The sequence below is a fragment of the Acartia tonsa genome, chromosome 4 (genome assembly GCF_053477335.1).
Source record: "Acartia tonsa isolate MP-2025a chromosome 4, ASM5347733v1, whole genome shotgun sequence".
NCBI lineage: Eukaryota > Metazoa > Arthropoda > Copepoda > Calanoida > Acartiidae > Acartia > Acartia tonsa.
The window spans coordinates 8,612,489-8,633,001 of record NC_137263.1 but is presented as its reverse complement, the minus strand read 5'-3'; positions in this window follow the sequence as shown (position 1 = coordinate 8,633,001).

Here is a 20,513-nt window from a genome sequence, read left to right as displayed (position 1 = left end):
GGGCTGGGCTCTGCAGTCAGGTCGTCTCCAGGGGATACGCCAGGAGGGAGGGAGCAGGGGAGGGGTGGGGATACAGAAGGCCTAGCCACGCGCAGGCATTAGCAGCCTGCAGGGTCAACACTTGGCCTACACGCACACACACGAACAAACACGAAAACAAATACACAAACATACAACCGGCCTCTTCTCATTTACTCGTTTCATCTCAAAGTCAAGCTTTGCTCTCTATCTATAATTTATCTATCTATTTACTTTCTGTCTCTCTCTTTCTCTGTGTCTCTTTGCCCATCCCCTCTCTCTCTCTCTCTTTCTCTTTCTTCATCTTTCTCTCTTTCCTTCTCTTTCTTTCTCATATCTATATTGTGAAGCTCTCTATCAGAATGTCTCTCTTTGTAAGAGAAATCTTCCCTCTTGCGGTCATCTTAATACAAACAGACCTACACCCGCTAAACCCGTATAAACGCGCAAGTTTATTTTGTATCTACACATAACTATAATGTATTATGTAAAAAAAAAGTAATTTAAAATAACATTATTTTAATTTAATATTTTGAAAGAGGGAATTTTATACATTTTTACATAGTTTAGGTTTTGGTTGATTTCGCCCTTGTTTTAATATTTACTAGCCATTTACAATTTGGAAAGTTGGCCTCTACAATTCTTTATTACACTTTTTTCTCCCTTCTTTTTTCCTTTATCTGTCTATCTATTTTCTTTCTCTTTTTTTATCACTCTTTGCTATTACTCTGTACACTTGATTCATGTTTCTATACAACTAAATACCTTTCTCTATATCATATATTTCTCACTCTCCCTATCTCTCTATCAGTGTCTATTTCTCTAAACTGAGAATTAGGTGTACAATGTACATATATGTTTTATACATGAACAGATTCATTTAAGAGTGTTTCTAAATGCTCGTAGTAATAGCGCCGCAATAGACAGATAATTTCTGACGTTTAGGGAGGTTCTGACGTACTCTCTGGGAGTTGGAACAAATAGTTGTGTGTGTCATACGACATAAATAACATTTTCATATTTACTTTACATCCTATAATATAAAAGAGTAAATTTTTGTCTTGCGCTAAAGATTAGAATAAGATTATAGAAACTTGGTTTTTAGTTTTCAGGGAAGCTTTGTAAATGTATTAGGGGGGTTTTAAGCTATTTTCATGACCTTTCCACCCTCCCCTAGAGGTTAGATGCAAAGGTAACACTTTTTCTTATGTAACAAGAACTTTTGTGGCCATAAGAATAGCAGCAAATCTCAAAACTTAAAACTACTTCAGAATATTCTAAAAAATATATAGAGTAATTAATTGTAGTAAAAACAATCAAATATAGGTACTATATACATAATCATTTATTAACTAACAATCTTGCCTTTTTACCTTTCTAAAATTGGCGTCTCAGCAATCTCAAACCGCTAGACGATGGGACATTCACTAGTTTTAGAGTTGCCACGTTACTTAAGATACAATTTTGGTGAGGTCATTTTGTGAATTTGTAGGAGAGATTTATATTTTTAATTTGTATTACTATTGGTTGATGTAATATTTAGCAACGTCAATGATGAGGTCAAATCTAAATTTACATTTAGCCAAGTGCGTGCTCAGCAATTTACCAGGAAGATGTTCCAAGCAAAAAAAATACTCTACTCTTGCTTTATAAGAATTGACGATGGGTGGGGGGGGTGTTTGGGGATGGAGTAGACGCTTTTATATTTCTAGAACCAATACCGACTTGAACGCATTTTTCTTTTGCAGTCATGGCGCAGCCGACCAAAAAACCGGCTACTCCATATCGCTGGAATAAAGGCAAATAATGAAGGGAAAGTTTTAATGATTTTTCTCGTATTCATTCGAATCCGGTGGATAGGAACCGGTTCTCATCCATACGAAAAAACTATGTCTAGCATCGTATTATATCCAGCTTTCTACGAATATAGAAATGTACAATCATAAGATTAAAACCAGTTTTTTTAGCCGGTGCCTCCGGCACCTAGGGGCTATAAAAAAACTAGTACATTCTATATCCGCGGAAAGCCGTTTATAATACTATGCGAGAAATAATTATAACTGATCTGCTTTATAAGAATTGACAATGACGGGGAGGGGAGGTGGGGGAGTGGGTGCCTTTTATTTGCTAGAGCCGAAGCATGGTTGAATGATTTTTTTCAATGGAGTCGAGTCGCCGCTGACCAAAAAAACGTCTATTCCATAAAGGAAAATAATGAAGGATAAACAAAAAATCTATTCATTCTGTAAAGAGTTTACCTAGTCGTCAACAAATTATTAAAGTCCTAACCCACCCCCCACCTTCGCTCGCACGTCCCTGAATTTAGCTTTAGCAAAAATTGTGAATGCTGTCATTCTAGATTATTTACATGTATGTTTATTGTAAATAACAAGGATGACAACATCTAAAAAAGTAGGCTTATTATTTATAAATAATAAAAAGCAAAATGCTTTAAAAAAATATATTGATAATCATAATTAATTTTTTCTTATATCAAATTAATGTCAATTTTGAACAGCTTTGCTTTTCAGGAAATCTAATGATTTGAATATAAGAAACTTAGAAAAATTCCTTTATTCTACCTTATCAACCCCCCTACTTCTACACGTACTTTGTATTTTTTTTAAAATCTTACTGAGACTTAGGACTGCCTAACCTTCTGTAAAAGTAACAGAATGTACATCTATCTTTATGTCTGATTGTGTGTACCTGAGGATCTCGTTAACTGCTGAAATGATATGGTTCTCAGAAACAATGTAGCTATTCATTGGTCCTGGGAAGGTTTATAACTATTTTAAAAGAAAAAAATGCCCCCTCCCCCTATATTTTTTTACTATTCATTTTTAGAAGTAAATTGAAAATGGGGGGAAATCAACTACCCCCTTTTCCCACCTTAAGTGTCCCTAGAGGCCTCTATGGACACATCAGCTAGTGATATATATTTTTGTAAATAGTTTTCTCGTATTCATTTAAATCCGGTGGATAGGAACCGGTTCTCATGAATACGAAAAAGCTATGTCTAGCATCGTATTATATCCAGTTTTCTACGAATATAGAAATGTACAATCATAAGATTAAAACTAGTTTTTTTAGCCGGTGCCTTCGGCACCACGGGGCTAAAAAAACTAGTTTTCATCTTATAATTGTACATTCTATATCCGCGGAAAGCCGTTTATAATACGATACGAGAAATAACTATTCTTATATATTCTGCTGTATTTTTTTCCATCCTATGCATTGAAGACAAACCCCAGCTAGATTGTAATTTGTAATTTACTTAACCAATGCTAATCCCCTACAAGAAAAAGACCAATAAATGAAACATATGAGCTTCCATATTTTCATAATAATCCTTATTGGGTAGATTTAGAAGCTGAACTTGACGCTTGTGAAATTTTGCCGAAAATTTGCTGCTAAAATATTTCTAACTTTATTGTGGTTAAAAACGAAATATAGTTTGATATGGCTTCTCTACAACTTACTCTGTCGTTCCGTTCCTCAGATTTTTCACAAGTCAGATGAAAGAAATGGGATTCATTTGCCTCTAATGATCATCTACTCTTTAATTTACTTGTCTGTACATATATTTGTTATTGGTCTTTATTTTTAATTTTCTTGTTTTTTATATTTATAATGTAGCAAATACATGGAACACAGTAATAGTGTCTGACTGATTATGACGTAACAAAAAAATTAGCCAATGAGAGGCCACTATAAATTTTACCATTGGTCAATAACGGCCTCTCATTGGCTAATTTTTTTTTGTTACGTCATAATCAGTCAGACACATATTACTGTGTTCAATACATGAATTGAAATAGCTACTAATTATATTTTTTTTTTTTGGGGGGGGGTCATATTTTATCTAGAGGCAAATATAGTTCAAAAACAATTAAAGGATCTATGAGGAACTACATTGTAAAGTAGAATCATATCAGTTCAACGGTTTGCTAGATCCTTTGCTACAGACAAAAAGCTTAAAACTTTATATAATAGAATGAATCTTCTTTTTACTTCTCTTGGTTTTATATTTGCAATGTATTCAATACATGAATTGAAATAGCTACTAATTATCATGAAAAACCTTGCTCAGAAAAATGTAAATAGTTTTTAGTCACTTGTGCAAAACTTTTGTGTTGTAGTTGCACTTAGAAAATGTCTGGCAATGCATTTATTTTTGTCCCGTCAATATCAGGGACACAACTGTTCTTTATTTTTACATTTTCACAGCAACAATTACATAAACATTAAATGACTCGCTTTTCTGGGAAAGACTATTAGTGTTTTAATTTTATGGTTTACTGTACGTATGGATGTCGTCTATTCGTTTACAGCTAAAGATGAAGCTTCTTGATTTTCTGCAGCTTATACCAATAACGAAATCAATTCGGGAAAAAATCACGAAACCTATACGTGTTTTTCAGGTGTCGTTAGGGGGCATACATCGTAAAATTAACGACCTCTTCGTTTGCCCTCCAAATATTATTTAAGATTTATTTCGCTTGTTGGTTATACTTTATTCCTGGGTTTTCTGTTCAATTACTATTGGAGTATTAGAATGGGCTAAGAATATACTTGGATATTATGATAGGGAAAAATTTTTCGTCAATTTAGGTTGCTAACATGGACCTCATTCATTGATCAGACCAGTTCATCCAATGCAATAATCGATAAAAAACTCTAAAATTTTAGCGGCCATTCGTTGGCCAAAATTTGCCAAAGCATGGAAATACGCATCTGTGATCCAGACTAATTGAAACAACACGCGGATTACTTTTTATTTTCCATCAGATCCAGATTAATATACAGTGTGACCCACGAAAAAGTATTTTTTAGCACCTGCAGCCCATATTTATCAACGAATTATTAAAAAAATTATATGTTCTTGTTCTCTATAGATTTCCACATAAGTAGATATAAAAATATTTTTTTTTACCTCCATTAACACCGGAGATTTTTAGAGCTAAAGTTTTGAAAAAGTGACTGAGAAAAAGAATTTTTTTGTTTCTCATAATTTTTGGATGGTTATATTATGTTTTTCTGGTAACTGAATAATGATATACAAAGGAAAACAAGTTAACTAATTATTTCTTTTTTATTCCACCAAAAAATATCAATTTTAGCTCTAAAAATCTCAGCTGTTAATTGATGTAAAAAAATATTTTTATATCTACTTATGTGGAAATCTATAGAGAACAAGGACATATACATTTTTTAATAATTCGTTGATAAATATAGACTGCAGATGCTAAAAATACTTTTTCGTGGGACAATCGTAGGCCCTACAACATAATTGTAAGGTTAAGTGGCATAATCTAAATTAAATATCACAATCAAATACAAATTTAAAGCAAGCAATAAAATTGTAAACAAAATCATACTGAATTGAGCACCATGGACCAATGAAAATAATTTTGAAAAACTTAAAAAGGCTGAATAGATATCAATGAAACATTTATTTTTAAATAAATTGAAAATAAGAGAGGGATAGTTTTTATTTTCTTTATGCCTTAACCCAGCAGGGCCTATACCTGTGGTGCCCTAACCCTGCACTGTTCCTAATATAACCAAACCTTACCAAAAATAAGAAACTCCATCGCCCCCCTCCCCTAATTTCAATTGATTTAAAATAGGGGGGGGGGGTTCTTTCTGAGCTCGACTAGGCACTTTGAGTAAAAGAAACAATAACTTTCAATAAAATCTAGCTCATAAACTTGTTTGTTATATCTTATGCTATATTAATTGTCAGAAAATTAAAAGGGATTAAAAAATACAGTAGAGCTAACAGTTCTTGTCGTGCTGGTAACTCTAACCACAGAATTTATAGTTTTTGAAAAATTTGAAGTATATTTGAATCTAAAGAGCTGGAGGCTTCTTGGTATTAATGAAGACTTTCCAATGAAACAATTAAGAGATTTTAAGAAATAAAACTTTTAAGAAACATAATTGAAAAAGACAGATTTATTTACATTTACAGAGGCACATTTCTATGTCTTACTTTCAAGTATTTCAAGGTGAAAAAACAAGGTACAAACATTTTTATCGCTCTTTCAAAATACTTATATACTATAGTTATAGAAAAAGTAGTCTCTTATAGAGTTGATAATTATCTAAAAGTGTAAAATTTTTATTTTATTGTTTACAAAGTGCATATGTAATTATGTATGGCAAAAAAATAACTCTACATTTTAGTGTTTTTTTATGAATTAAACAAAATATTGAGTGTTATTTCAAGCGTTTGTTTTAACAAGGATAAAAACATCCATGTAAACATAGATTGATAGGACAAAAGAGCAACAACAGCAATCAAAGAAATATTGCCTATTATAGGATATTTTCCATTTAGAATTGATTATAGAGTTGCTTCGCTTGATACAGGATGACAATTCTTCCTAGTGTGGTATTCGGCAACCGTGAGCCATGCCTATGGCAACCCTGACCTGGGTTCGGGGAAGGGCCGAGGGCCCTCTCCCGAGTCCTGGGGAAGGGGTCTGCCGACCCCCTCCCTATGCCTAAAATTAATGATAGATTCTGACAGCCTTATTATGGTTAAGCTGTATTGTTAATTCCCCCCACCCTTTCCAGGGATGGGGGATCATTATTGCCCAAACTGACTATTGTATATGTATTATATTGATTCTGTTTATGATTACTTATTCCTATCTGTGTATTTATTGTTTGTTGTATATAACTTTAGTAAACCTTAGACCCTGAATAAAGGAACAACTGAATAGACTCTGTTCATTATTTAGTGATTGCTAGAGAAGCATAGCTTCTCTATAGTATAGGTGTCCACGTCTGTTCGCACTGCCGTAGTCATTTGAACTCTGGTGTCTGCCATTAAACCTAGGCGGATACCACAACTTTTGGTGACAGCTGTGTGAGATTACGGCAAACCACAAGTGTAGAGCAGACGCGCAGCTGAGGCTAAGGTACTCCCAGCAGTGAAACTGGCAAAACTGACACAAGCAACCTGAATTACCCACCCTGGATAGCAAGGTCTAACTCTGTATCCGGCAGTTGTGGAAGCGAAACCTAGCGAAAGACCACTAAGTGTGGCGGAACCCGAGCTGCGGAGAGTAGCGAAATCGGACGAGAGACTGCGGAGAGCAGCGAAACTTGACGGAGAACCGCGAGAAGCGCCGACATCTAATGAAGGATTGAGCGCTCAAGGGCTGAAACAGGCCTGCGGACGGGCTGAAACAGGCCAAATAAGTGCAAACGGCTGAAAATAGGCCAACATTTACTGCAAGAGATAGCAGGATCCGAACCAGCGGCGCTGCAGGAAGGGACATTCCCTGCCGCCACCAGCCGGATTCGGATACACAGCGCTGCAGGACGGGACATTCCCTGCCGCCGACAGGCTGAAACAAGCCAAATAGCTGCGAGCTGTGAGCGAAAATACGAGTGTAGTGTACCAAGCAGAAGAAAAACTACGTTAACTCCAAGTATCCTGAGAGGCTACAGCGCAGCCACCCATCTAGAAAAACAGATATTATATCACATTTTAGGGATTACCACCCTAGTGTGAAGGCTGAACAATAGATTTATGAGCAAGGCTTGGTAAACAAATTTGTTGTGTATTGTGATAAAGCTAAAAATAGAACAGGCTTGGTAAGCAAATTTGTTGTGTATTGTGATAAAGCCAAAAATAGAACCTAGATGTAATATAACAATGCATTGATAAACAATCTAACCCCCCAAGCCTTCAGCACAACAAATACACCCCTTATCCCAACGGAAGGGGAGGGGCCCACCATCAATTGAAGCAAATACAATTGAGGTGACATAACAATAAGCTCAGGATTAAGGAAAAGGCACAATTACCTCACCACACAGTTACTTCAAACCTACAGCACCCCCCCCCCTCCCCATAGGGGGGAACGGACGGTTTTACCCCGTCCCCTCACGCGCTCCCCCTTCCTACCCACACTTGAATAAGTCCGCCCACGGTGTGGAGATAGCGACCGGGAGAACAGACGCCATTTACGGGTTGCGCAGCAGAGCTTGGGACGCACAAAAAATTCAATGGACGAATAAGACAAAGCGGACCAATGAGAGAGCGGATTGAGGGATAGGTGCGCGTTTTACCTGTGTGCGCGAATCTGACGGCGCGTAAGCGCGTTGCAAGGAAGGGATATTTCACGCACACACACACACACACAGGAGCGGAGCTACTCCATAGCATCCAACAGAGATATTTTTAGAAAAAAAGACTTGCAAGCTCCTCCCTCCTATCTATAGTGTGATAAGGAAAACCAAATCAGTTCCCGACAGCAGTTCAGACCCTCAACAACTATCTACACCTACCAGCCTACTCTACAACTCAGAAACTAGTGACAAGTACTTTAGGTACACCTAATTTAAATCTTTGTAGTTAAACTACCAACCTAGTGATAAACAGTGTTGGCTGCTAGGCTAGAAAGCCTCAAGTGTAAACCACTTATAGTATTGACTTAAAACTTCGTGTCCCGCCGCTGAACCTTTGACCCGATGGAGCAGCCACAAGCGCCAGGAGGCGACCAGCTCCAAGGATGGCTCCAGGATGATCCCCAGCCGGCTCCAGCCGAGTACCGCAAGCTGATGCTGAGTAACCTGCCGGAGTATCGAGGACCGCCCAAGCAATCCTGGAATTCCCACATCCGGAGACTCGAAATGTCATGGGCGGCTTACCGTGTGCCCCCCCATGACACACTAAATCGCCGCAACGCCCTTTTACTATCCCTGGCCCCCAGCAACACTCCAGCAAGCAGCCGCCCCCAACGCAGCGGGCCGAGCCGAAGGAATGCCGCAGTTTGGAACCGTCCCAGCTAGGATCAACGTGCTGGGAGGAGCGGCTGAACCCAACCGGGTTGGCCTGGGCTTCAGCCTCAATCACTTGGGACCGGAGTTCGTGCAGCCCACCAACATTGCAGAGCCAGAAGTCCTGAGGCCTCAACCCTTCAGCCTCAACATGATGGGGCCTGCCAGACCGAGTCTACCCAGCAAGAGTGGAGGGGCGCTACCCAGCGCCACTGAGACGGTGTACGGGGAGGCCCTGGCGGCCGCTGAGCGAGAGAGGCAAGAGGCGCTAGCCAGCGCATCGGAGTCGATGTATGGGGCGCCATCCGGCGCCGCCACCTGGGAAGGACGAGAGGTGCGCCCCCGCACCCCCAAGCTGATGTCCGGGGCGGCAACCGCCGCCGCCACCTGCGATGACTGGGGGGTGCTACCCAGCGCCCCCACCCTGGTGCCTGGGGCGACAACCGTCGCCGCCACCCAGATACCTGGATCCTGGAACGAGCCAGCAGCCCCAGAGGGAGGGGTGACATCCGTCACCCCCAGTCAGCCAGCGCCACCAGCCAGCAGGGAGGGTCCAGCTATCCACCAGCCAGCGCCACCAGCCCGTAGGGAGAGCCCAGCCATACACCATCCAGCGCCCCCTGCCAGCCGAGGGAACCCAGCTGCCCACCATTCCCAACTGAGCCAGGATAAGTTAAATTTGACAAATGTATTGTATCCAAAGTATTGTAACCCTCCTGCCTTGCCTGTGCCTCCCGCACCAGAGGCTGGGAAGATTGAAATTTGGGATTATAAGGACTTGCCTGTGCCACATGCACCTGAGTTCCTAGGGCAGGGGAGGGATGTAATACAGGGCGAGCCTGTGCCACACGCACTCCAGCCCCATGCCACTGGGCATGCCATGGACAAGGGAAGGGAACCCTTGGGGCTAGGGGAGCCGACACCCAGGCAGGCGCCAGTCGCCTGTCAGTCTGTCATTGGGGAGGGTATCGGGATGCCCCGGGCACCCAAAGATAACGCTCAATGGAAATTTATATCTAGCCAGGAGCAGCCTAGCAGTGTCCAGCCCCAAGAAGCAGCCGTGGCCCGAGCCGAGGATCCCCAGATGCGTGCGCGAGGTCGATGGCTGTCTGGTAGATTCTCACACTGGTGGATGGTTCTATGGGGCCTACTGCTCGCAGCCGTGTGGCCTACAACTAGCTATGTCCTGGTAGGGTGGGACTGTGCCAACCCCACCCATGTCACAGCCTATAACAAGGAGAAGATGTGTAGCACGGAGCCGCTACACCAGGAGGTGCCCTTGGGCCATGAGATACATGTCCTGCAGCAAGTCAAGATTAGGGAAACAACGGGATATAGCTGTCAACTCACCGTGTCCCAGTGGACATTTAGGTGTGGAGTATGGGGCCACCTCAAGGTGACCTCGGTCCCCACCCTCATGCGGCCAACCAAGATTGATCCAGAAACGTGCCGAGACCTGGCCAGGAACCGAGTCTACACTCTGCCAGGCAAGACCCAGCCATTGACGTTTCAGCTGAACCATCCCCTGTTCTTCACCCTCGATATGGTGGGCGCTTTGGTCAACAGCCCCGAGGGGGTGGGTTGTGAAGGGGAGGACGTCCATTTCGAGGGCCAGCTGTACCGCAATGAATTAGTGCTCCAGGAGCGACGGCTGCTGGTCAAGGAAGAGACCTACGTAGTCGAGAATGGACGGGTGGAGTCCCAGTCTGACCACCTGACCCTAGAGTGTCCCCATTCCGAGCTGTCCTGCATCACTGGAGAGGCCACCTACGTGTGGGACCACCTGGGGAGGGATTGCCCCTTGAGGCTGATCCGCAGCCTCCAGCCCAGCCTGGTGATGGATGCGTTTCTGGTTGACCATCAAGCCCAATTCTTCATCAACATGACTACCCCCACCTCAATAGTGAACTGTGACTTTGAGGCCCATGCCACCAACCACCCAGCATTGTTCGTGGCAGCCGACCCGGCCGCGGCAGCGCTGCCCAGAGTATCGGCCAGGGACGTGGATGTCCCCCTGCAGGCCCAGATACATGCAGGTTACATCGGATTTACCCTGGAAACTCGAATGAGAAGCACCGCAGCAGAAGAAGTAGCGGCCAATTGCTGGAAGCTCCAGCAACTAGACCCGGCCCATCCGGTGCGGGTCCAGGGGAGCACGTTCTCTGTGTTGAGGGGAGATGTATTGCTCCAGCTTACCTGCCAACGCAATAAATATGTTGTCAGGGAGAGCAATGAATGTTGGGACAAGGTGCCGGTGGAGCCCACAGGATTTGTAGATGCCGTGACAAAGGTGTATAGCGGCCACGCCACCAAAATTCCCTGCTCCTCCACCTAACCCCTAACTGTACACGCTGAGGAAGGATGGATAGAGCTAACCCCAGCACCTAAGAAGAGGCCACCCCCGCTGGATACACCCAAGCAGCTGCTGACAGAGCCCTTGGATGACTTCAGTTCGGGAGGCTTGTATTCGCAGGCTGAGCTGAACGACTGGCAGTAGCTGCTAGCGTTCCCAGCATATAAGGCCGCCATGCTGACCGGCCTGTCGTATGGCTCATGCGTTCAGCAAGGTAGCTGTTCAGCCACCGGAGACCATGGGATCGTGTCCTACGATATTGACCGACTGGCGGAGGAAGGAGAAGCTACCCTGGATGTCTGGGCTGGGTTCAGACAGGCTATTCACGAGTGGGGAGATGGCGCAGCCATACTGTGTCTGCTGTTGTTGATCCTCAAGCTGCTGGGAGACTTAACCATGTTTTCCCTGGCAGCCGCACAAGGAGGTGTACGGGCCGCCATGAACGCGATGTCACAAGTATTCCTGTACCACCCAACCTTGTATCGCAAGGCCTTGGCCAGAGCCAGGCTCACCCATGCCAAGTCCCGGGATTTTTCAGTAGACTGGGATGCCATTCCTATCGGTCGGGAAGCAGCCGAGGAAATGGTATCCATGCAATCAGCCGATAGCGGGAATGACCGCCCAGGCAGGCCTGGGCCACACTCTGGAAAGCCCCGCAGCCCCTCGGGAGGCCAGGCTGTCGCTCAGACGGTCAACCTGGTAGCCAGTGCCCCAGCCGCTGCCAACAACAACCAGAATGCTCCGTTACTGACCGGCCCCGCAGCGGCTGTGCCCCACGCCAACCTGACACCTGCTGGCGCCGAGCTACGTGTCCAACAAAAGCCAGCCTCTACCTTCTATCCCACGTTGGGGGCCCATCAGCCCTGAAAATCACCACTAGGATTCCATTGAATCATTATCGCTTGTATATAAATTAGCCCTAAGGAGCGGGCCGAAGGCCTCAACCACTGTCGGAAGTCTGACAGGGAAACCCCCTCCCAGCCTTCCGAGGGGAGAGTTGTGGTATTCGGCAACCGTGAGCCATGCCTATGGCAACCCTGACCTGGGTTCGGGGAAGGGCCGAGGGCCCTCCCCCGAGTCCTGGGGAAGGGGTCTGCCGACCCCCTCCCTATGCCTAAAATTAATGATAGATTCTGACAGCCTTATTATGGTTAAGCTGTATTGTTAATTCCCCCCACCCTTTCCAGGGATGGGGGATCATTATTGCCCAAACTGACTATTGTATATGTATTATATTGATTCTGTTTATGATTACTTATTCCTATCTGTGTATTTATTGTTTGTTGTATATAACTTTAGTAAACCTTAGACCCTGAATAAAGGAACAACTGAATAGACTCTGTTCATTATTTAGTGATTTCTAGAGAAGCGTAGCTTCTCTATAGTATAGGTGTCCACGTCTGTTCGCACTGCCGTAGTCATATGAACTCTGGTGTCTGCCATTAAACCTAGGCGGATACCACACTAGCAATCACATTCCAAGGCAATAGGATAATATTTATAAAAGGTTGGAAATACAGGCTTCCTATAATGCTTATAAAGTTGCTCCGCTTTCTTAACTAAGAATTAAATGCAAAGGAAACTTTTTAATCAAATACAGACGGAGACCAACCTTAAGTATTGAAAGGCCTTGCTTTTTTTAAGTTCACTATATTATCACGTTCGAGAATTCTTCCCTTGCTAATTGGATTACTAACGTAGAGAACAAAACTATTTAAAATTCGATTATTATTAATTTTCAACAATAACTAAAATTATTCTTAAAAGTTTAAATAATTGAGTAAAAAGTATTTGTTTATCTTCATTTAGATAAATAAAATAAAATGACCTTTTATATAAAATGGACTTTCTTGTGGGTCATAATTTCGCGTATTGCGTCATGCCTATGCACAACATTACATTTCAAAGTTAAAGATCTATATAGAATAATTCATTATCAATCAGTTTATACTTAAAGGGACTTACTTATCTTTCAATGAGTTAATAAAAAACTTTGGATCATGGAAAGAAAACGAAGTTGCCGGTTTCGTCGTTTTTTCACAGTAGCCTTTCTCCTATTTCTAGCCCCTGCGGGGGGCTCTAGCCCTGCGGGGCATATTTCCTAACCCTGCGGGGCAATCATTAACATTTACTTAACCTAACCTAACCTAAAATAACCCTTCAAAGGCTACTGTGAAAATACGATGAAACCGGCAACTTCGTTTTCTTTCCATGATCCAAAACTTCATATGTACATTAAAAACCCAGGCCCAGGAATAAGACAAAAGCCGATAAAATGATGTACAACCCCAATGCTGATACACAAAATTACCCCTTCTGTAGATTGCAATTAGTGGTTGAAACGTTTGGATACTCAAATAAATGAACCATCAAATCAAAATTCAATAAAAATCCTCAAAATTTATTTTGATTATGACATCTTTCCTCCTTAAAAATATATAAATTTTCTAAACAGCTACAGTAAAAATTTCATAACCTATGAAAAAGAATGCCCTTTGCTGTTATTTTATTTTCATGGGAAAGTTTGAAATGTCACTTTCATTTTCTTACAATAGGGAAAGTTGCTTAAAACTATGTAATGTGACTTGAAACTCTTCAGGACATTTTTATTGGGTCAAGTCTGCCCTTCAGCTACATTCAAGGTCAGGGGCTTATAAAACAAGGAAAATTGTGCCCATGAAAATCAATGGCATGCTAATAAAATAACAAATTCAGGAAAAAACTATCCATCAAAGATAAGAAAATGTTAAATGTTAAATATACAATATTATGTGGGTGTTGTCATTCAATCAGTTTCAAAGATAGGGATATACAATTCGAGCAAAATCATATAAATGAAGTAGATGATTACGCGGCCTAACATCCTAACAGACAAATAACTATTTGATTGCACAATCTTTGTATTAGATTCCTAACTGTGCATTGTTGTGTCAGTTTTTGGCTAAGGCATTCATACTCCTACAACTAATAATGTCAAACTTTGAACTTTGTAACCATAGGCATCATTTTTAATTGTTTAGTTATGAAGCGGTTTTGCCCAAGGTTCGATTACATACCTTTTCTTACAATCCAGATGCGCTACGTTAACTCGTTAGCTGCTACCAAGCAGATTTAATTCAAGTTGATATCTTCAAATATCTTATAAATGTATGGGTAGCTAAACTTATTTTACTCAATTCATCTGATCGTACTATTGTCTGTCCGACAGTATGTTCGTCTGTCCATATGTCCTAAATGTGGTATCCACAGATATTAGCCATAGACGGCTGATAAATAACAAATATATATTACTCACTTGGTCTATCGGTCTGGCAGTAATGCTAGATGGGGACATCAAATTAAAAAATATATTTTTATATCAGCAGCTATTTAAGAAAGATTACTTAAATTTATTGTGAAGATTATGTTGCATGATAAATCTACTAAAAATATATTTATCTTGGTCCGTAGGTTTGTCCGTAATGCTTTTTAGGAAGCTTACTGTAATAGAGGAAATTTCAGCTGATATTTTAGGTAGGCAGCATAAATTTTTACCCTTTCCAGATAATTTTTTTGTAACTGATTTTTATTTCTATGCTTCTTTACTTATGGATGTTGTCATCCAGGTTTTTTTATTACATATTATATACTATTATTGATTCTGTTACATATACACATTTTATATTCTATTTTGTTTCGCTTTGATTTTAACGGTTTCAATATTTAACAAACTATTGTAGCCAAAAACTTTAAAATAGATTTCCAGAACAAATTGAGATACATTATCATTTTATTTTATTTTTATATCCATTTCTAGCCATTTTCCTTTTGGGACTATTAAATCTCTAAAAGGGTTCTGTTCCCGTAATAAGAACTTTGTGAACTACTTTTTTACGTTCGTACGTCCGTTTGTAAGCAGAAACTTGAGTTAGGCTACTGAAATTTCTTATTAAGATTATTTTGATCAAATCAGCTGTTCTTCATATTTATATCATTTTTTATGCGTTTTATTGATATTAGTTTTTATTGAAATCTTAATTGATCTAATTCTCTCAAATTTGAATTTTTGGAACCTAAACAACACCAACATGAACCTAACGTGACTTTGAACTCTTTTTTTCTCCTTTCCCACATTTTTTTTAAAAATCTTTCATTTCCTAAATATTGAAAAATACTCTGCTTGTGGTTAAATAGGTGAATATATGTTGAAACCTATTTTGCCTTAATTCATTTTACATTGAGTGAAACTGCATTGTATGCACAGAGAGAAAGAGAGAAGGGACACTTGGCTGTTTATTACACTAGTCCCCAAAGTTTATAATAACAATTTCTTTTCGGTTTAATAACTTTGAAGACTTTGGTGAATTTTGATTAGTTGCTTCATTATGTTGAGTTTTCAAACTTTTCAACAACTAATTTTCATCTACAGAAGGGGTAATTTTGTGTTAGCATTATCGGACATTGTCTTATCCCTTTAGATCCCTGATTGCATGCATATTCTTTTCTCTTTCAATATTCTTATCCCTCGCCATCTTTTAGTTTTATTATTTATACCCCACCCCTTCTACAATCCCACAACACCCCCCCACCCCCCATTCAAATCCCTGTATTACTTTTTTTGCGGATGATCGCAAAATGTGCAAATGCAAAATTTGTGATTTTCAGCAGTGCAACATTTCACATAGGATCGGAACATCGAAAGTACATCATATTGTAAATATTTATATTTTAGTTTTATAAAGAAATAGTGTATGTGCCCCTATCATCTATTCAAATGGCTAAGAATATGCTAGAAAAATAGCATAAAACCATACGAAGGCTTAATTCTAAACAAAAATAGCCTAAACCACCTCAGGACCTATATGAAGCTTTCCTTAAATTGATAACTCAATAATGTCAGTAGTTATTTAAATCTTAAGCTAAAGACAAAAACAAGAATAGTATAGTTATGACAATTTGGTAACACATCTAGTTATCAAATTGGTAAATATTTTTGTGTCCCATGTTTAGTTGAGAGGGATCCGTCTGAAGCTTTTTCCATAGCTGGTATCTTTCCCATATAAAAGGTGTCCCACGCGACTCCCAACCCACGACTATTGTAGCTCACCTTCTCGTCGTCGGAGAGGAGATGGGTTCGAATCTCGACTCAACCCTTTGTCAGAACTAATGACATTCAAAATTGTTCCTACTTTTATTAAGACAGGCGTAATTACTTAGCCTACCTAGTAAGGACTTTAGGCAAAGGTCATGCAATCTGTAGGAAGTTTTGCCACGTAATCATGAACTTTATTACCAAAATTCAGTTTAAAGATACACCGTTATAAGACCCGATTTATCCTCTAGAGATAATCCAGGTTATACTTTATAAGTTACAAATCCTAAGAAACTCAAGCTGACCGCCTAACAACAAATTGACAAGACCAAAAATGTGAATGAATACAAATGTGATCGCACCCGTAATTTTGCTGCCACATTAACCCTATTCTCAAAGTATTATAATCCACTGAAAATGGATATGAACGAGAGAGGTTAATTTTACCACACACAAATATACAATAACAAGGAATAATGTGTGTAATAGGCTCGCAGCTTTAATACCCTATGATATGTTTTTGTTGTTGTCCATGAAGACCGTCTTACCCGCAGCTGCGGTGTAACACGTAGCTCATCCGCTCGTTGACGGGAAGGTGATAGGTTTGAATCACATCCCAACACTGTGTTATAACTAATATAGTTAGAGTATGGGGAATACCTTGGTCCAAAACAGGCACAACTCATTACCATGGACGTGCAATCTAAGGGTTGGTTGTCTGAATTGTGTTTAATTATGTATTCTACACATCATTACGTAAGATTTGGTTTAGGAAAATCTTACAGAGGTACCAGGATGGTTTAAAGACTACTTTTATAAAGTTTAAATCTTAGGATGCTTTGAGGCTAGTTTTGCACCACATCCCCTGGAAGCTAGAGGCGCACCGGTCGTCAAACCAAAAGATTTTGCCATTAGAACAAAAACACACTATGAACAGTAAATTATTGGTAGATTGCATTTCCACGTATTTATGAGTTTTATATAAATACAAACAAAGAAAAAGAGAATTATCAACCACAAATCAGTAAGAATAAATAATGCAAGACTTTGGGAGCAGCGTCGCTGCAAAAAACACGCTCACAGAAACACGAAATCTAATATTTTTATATGACTTTGTAAATAAGCATAAAAACTGATGTCATGCCACTAAATTTGGATATTTTAATTCGTTGCAAAGTTAAATAAAAATATTTTTTCCTGGTTTAAATATCATTTTTTTATAAAAAAAAAAATATATATATCAACAAGGATGATTACAATCACCCGAGGATTGGGGATGGTGGGACAGGTGCTATTCACAAAATTCATTTAATTGAATTTCTTTAAAATAAAGAAGGACTATACAATTAATTGATACGTTAAGGACCAATTATGGGCTTCTTAGGGGGATGTGTACTGTGTAGGGTAGAATCTTCACCCCTTACGAAATATGCAACTATGGTTTAGATATGTATTTCAACATAAGCATACAAATACTTTTATAACCTGGGTTGGCCGTTGCTAAAGTTTATGCGTATATACATCACAGAAACAGGCAGATAGCCTTCTGAGTATGCTAAGGAGATACCCTCTATGCCAAAAAATATATTGAAAATAATTAATAATTAAAAATAGATTAAACTTACCTGAAGACATTTATTTTATTGGTTCTTCAGTGGTCAAAATGTTTATTATAAACTACTATATTAGTAATCCTTATCTTACAACCCCAAAGAAACATATCCATTCCATCCCTTTCAATTTCAAAGGAATGTCAAAAGTAAAAGGATAGACCAAATTCTTTTACTGTCTGTCTGTCCCTACGTCCAAATAAATAAGGAAACTGGGTATAACTTTCTTGTTTAAACAGGTATTCATTAACTAACTTCCACACACAGACGCAGGGCATACTGTCTGTCAAGTTTGGAACCTTTAAGTGTATATATGATATGAACCAGCAACTGTGGCTTAACACGCAGCGCATCCGCTCATTTTTGTGAAGGTGATAGGTTATAATCTTGGGCCTACACCGCGTCTTAAGAAAAGACGTCAAAAATGGTTCCTGCTGCTGCTATGTCATGTGCGCGACATATATAGTAAGAGTAGAATGCCTTGGCCCAAAACCGGAGCAACTCATTACCATGTACAGTTAGGACTTAACATCATGTAAATCATTAAGCTTGATTTGGTTCAAAGATCCACCAAAATAAGATCTCGTGGTAGCTAATGCTAAGGTAAAATTGTATATCTAATCTATTACCTCTATTATACACCATATTTAGTTGTGCTCTGATCAGAATTATTGTTAACTTGCTTTAACAAACTAATGGACGCCGTATCAAAATAATTTTCTATTCTACTTCTATTCTAAATATTTAAGGTAGATAAAGAAAGAGATAATATTCTGTATATTGTGGTCAATATTTTTTACTTTATCCCATGCCTCTTCCCCATTTCCCATTCTAGTTTTTCTCTATCACGCCCAAGTTTTTTCTCCAAAAAAGAAGTGAATCGACTTTACAAGATTCCTGTGTGTGTCAGTCTGACGTTACTGTTTTTTTTAGATACATTTGATATTGTTTTAATTAGCACTATTCTTTTTTTTCATTTTATCAATAATACAAAGTAGAACGATGTCTATCTGTCTGTTTGTTTGTTTGTTTGTCTGCTTGTTTGTAGCGAAGGATCTCGCTAACCACTGAACCGATCGGGTTCTCCTTTACAGGGTAGCTTCTCATAGAATCCGGAAAGGTTTATAACTATTTTCTTGGGGGGTGGGACACTCCAAACCCTTCCAAAAAAGGCAAGGCTAGGGGCGAATTCGCTAGTTATAAATATAAAGTAAAAACATTTTTTGGTCTGTGGCTTAAGATTTCAATAACTACTGAACATATTTTTATAATGTGTTGGCTAGTTTTATTTTTAAGCATGACAACTCCCATGTTTCTATTTTTTAAATCTTTAATTTTTTTTGCCCTTTAACCCCTACTAAAAAGTAATAATGCTTTTTTGAGAGTCCTTTAAAATTTTGCTATCTACAGAACTGATTTAGCTCTCAATCATAGGGAAGCTTCACATAGGTCCCATGATGATTCATCCATACATTTGTATCTCGGGATATTTTTAGGCTTTTCTTCCCCTTTGGAATACGAAGCCTATAGATAATAGGTTTAACAAACCTTTTAGGTATTCACACACTAAGTCAAAAATTTAAATAACTGAATTTTAGACAAACATCCTGAAAATACTTGTCATATGAATAGCTTTTACTGTAGGTGATCGTCCTTGTTCTCTCTCTCAGATTCTGACAGTTTTTCCTTGGAGAAATTGCATAAAGGCTAATCTAAATTATTTTGTTTTGTTGTTGAGTTGTTTTGTATTAAGAACTCTGGAGGCCTCCCGCACAGTATATTATTCCTGGAAGGGCAAAAAAAATAAAAAATAATGATTTTTTGAAAGTTTATCTGTGAGGTCTTTTCTCTCAATATTTTAAACCCATCATAAGTCGGAAAGGAAAAATAATAAAAATAAAAGCGTCTAAGTTAACCCAACGAGTTCTGAGAAAGTTTATCATTAAGTTTTTTTCTTAATATTTTCAAACTGATATAGAGTCAGCCAAAAAAAATATTTAGAAAATACATTTCATAACAATTTCACTTTAAAAGTTTCTATAAAAACTTTAAATTTTAAAATGTTGAGACATAGGTAATCTAGTTAATAATATCAAATTTTTAACCATAGCTATTCTTATGGAAATTAAATTTGCTAGAATGTTAGTTACAATTCTATTATTTCAATCCTTTTAGAACATATGATTGTTCCTTCCAATTTTATTTGACTGTGTCACCTAATTTATAGCTAAATTTTACATTTATCCTTCTCTTTATGCGATGCGTTCATTAATATCAGGCGCAGCTAGTCAACACAACAAATAAAGTCATTTTTTTTAAATTCTTTTAATTTATTGTTTTGATATTTAAGGGTTAATAATTTTCTACGTGTATTTTTTTTTAATTTCTTATTTTTGGTCAATCGTGTTGTATGTATAAAATTAACAGGATTTCTATCTGTTTGTACCGCAGAATCTCGCAAACCGCTGAACCGATATAGATATCTAATTAGAGGTTCTAGGAAGGTTTATAAATATGTTTATAGGAGGATACGACCAATGACCATCCTCCCATGAGAAATTGCACCTCGAAAATAAGCCCTACCACGAAAAAAAAATACTTTTTGCTCTCTCTTTTAAAAACTAAAATTGAAAGTTGGGGATGGTCGACTTATCCCCAC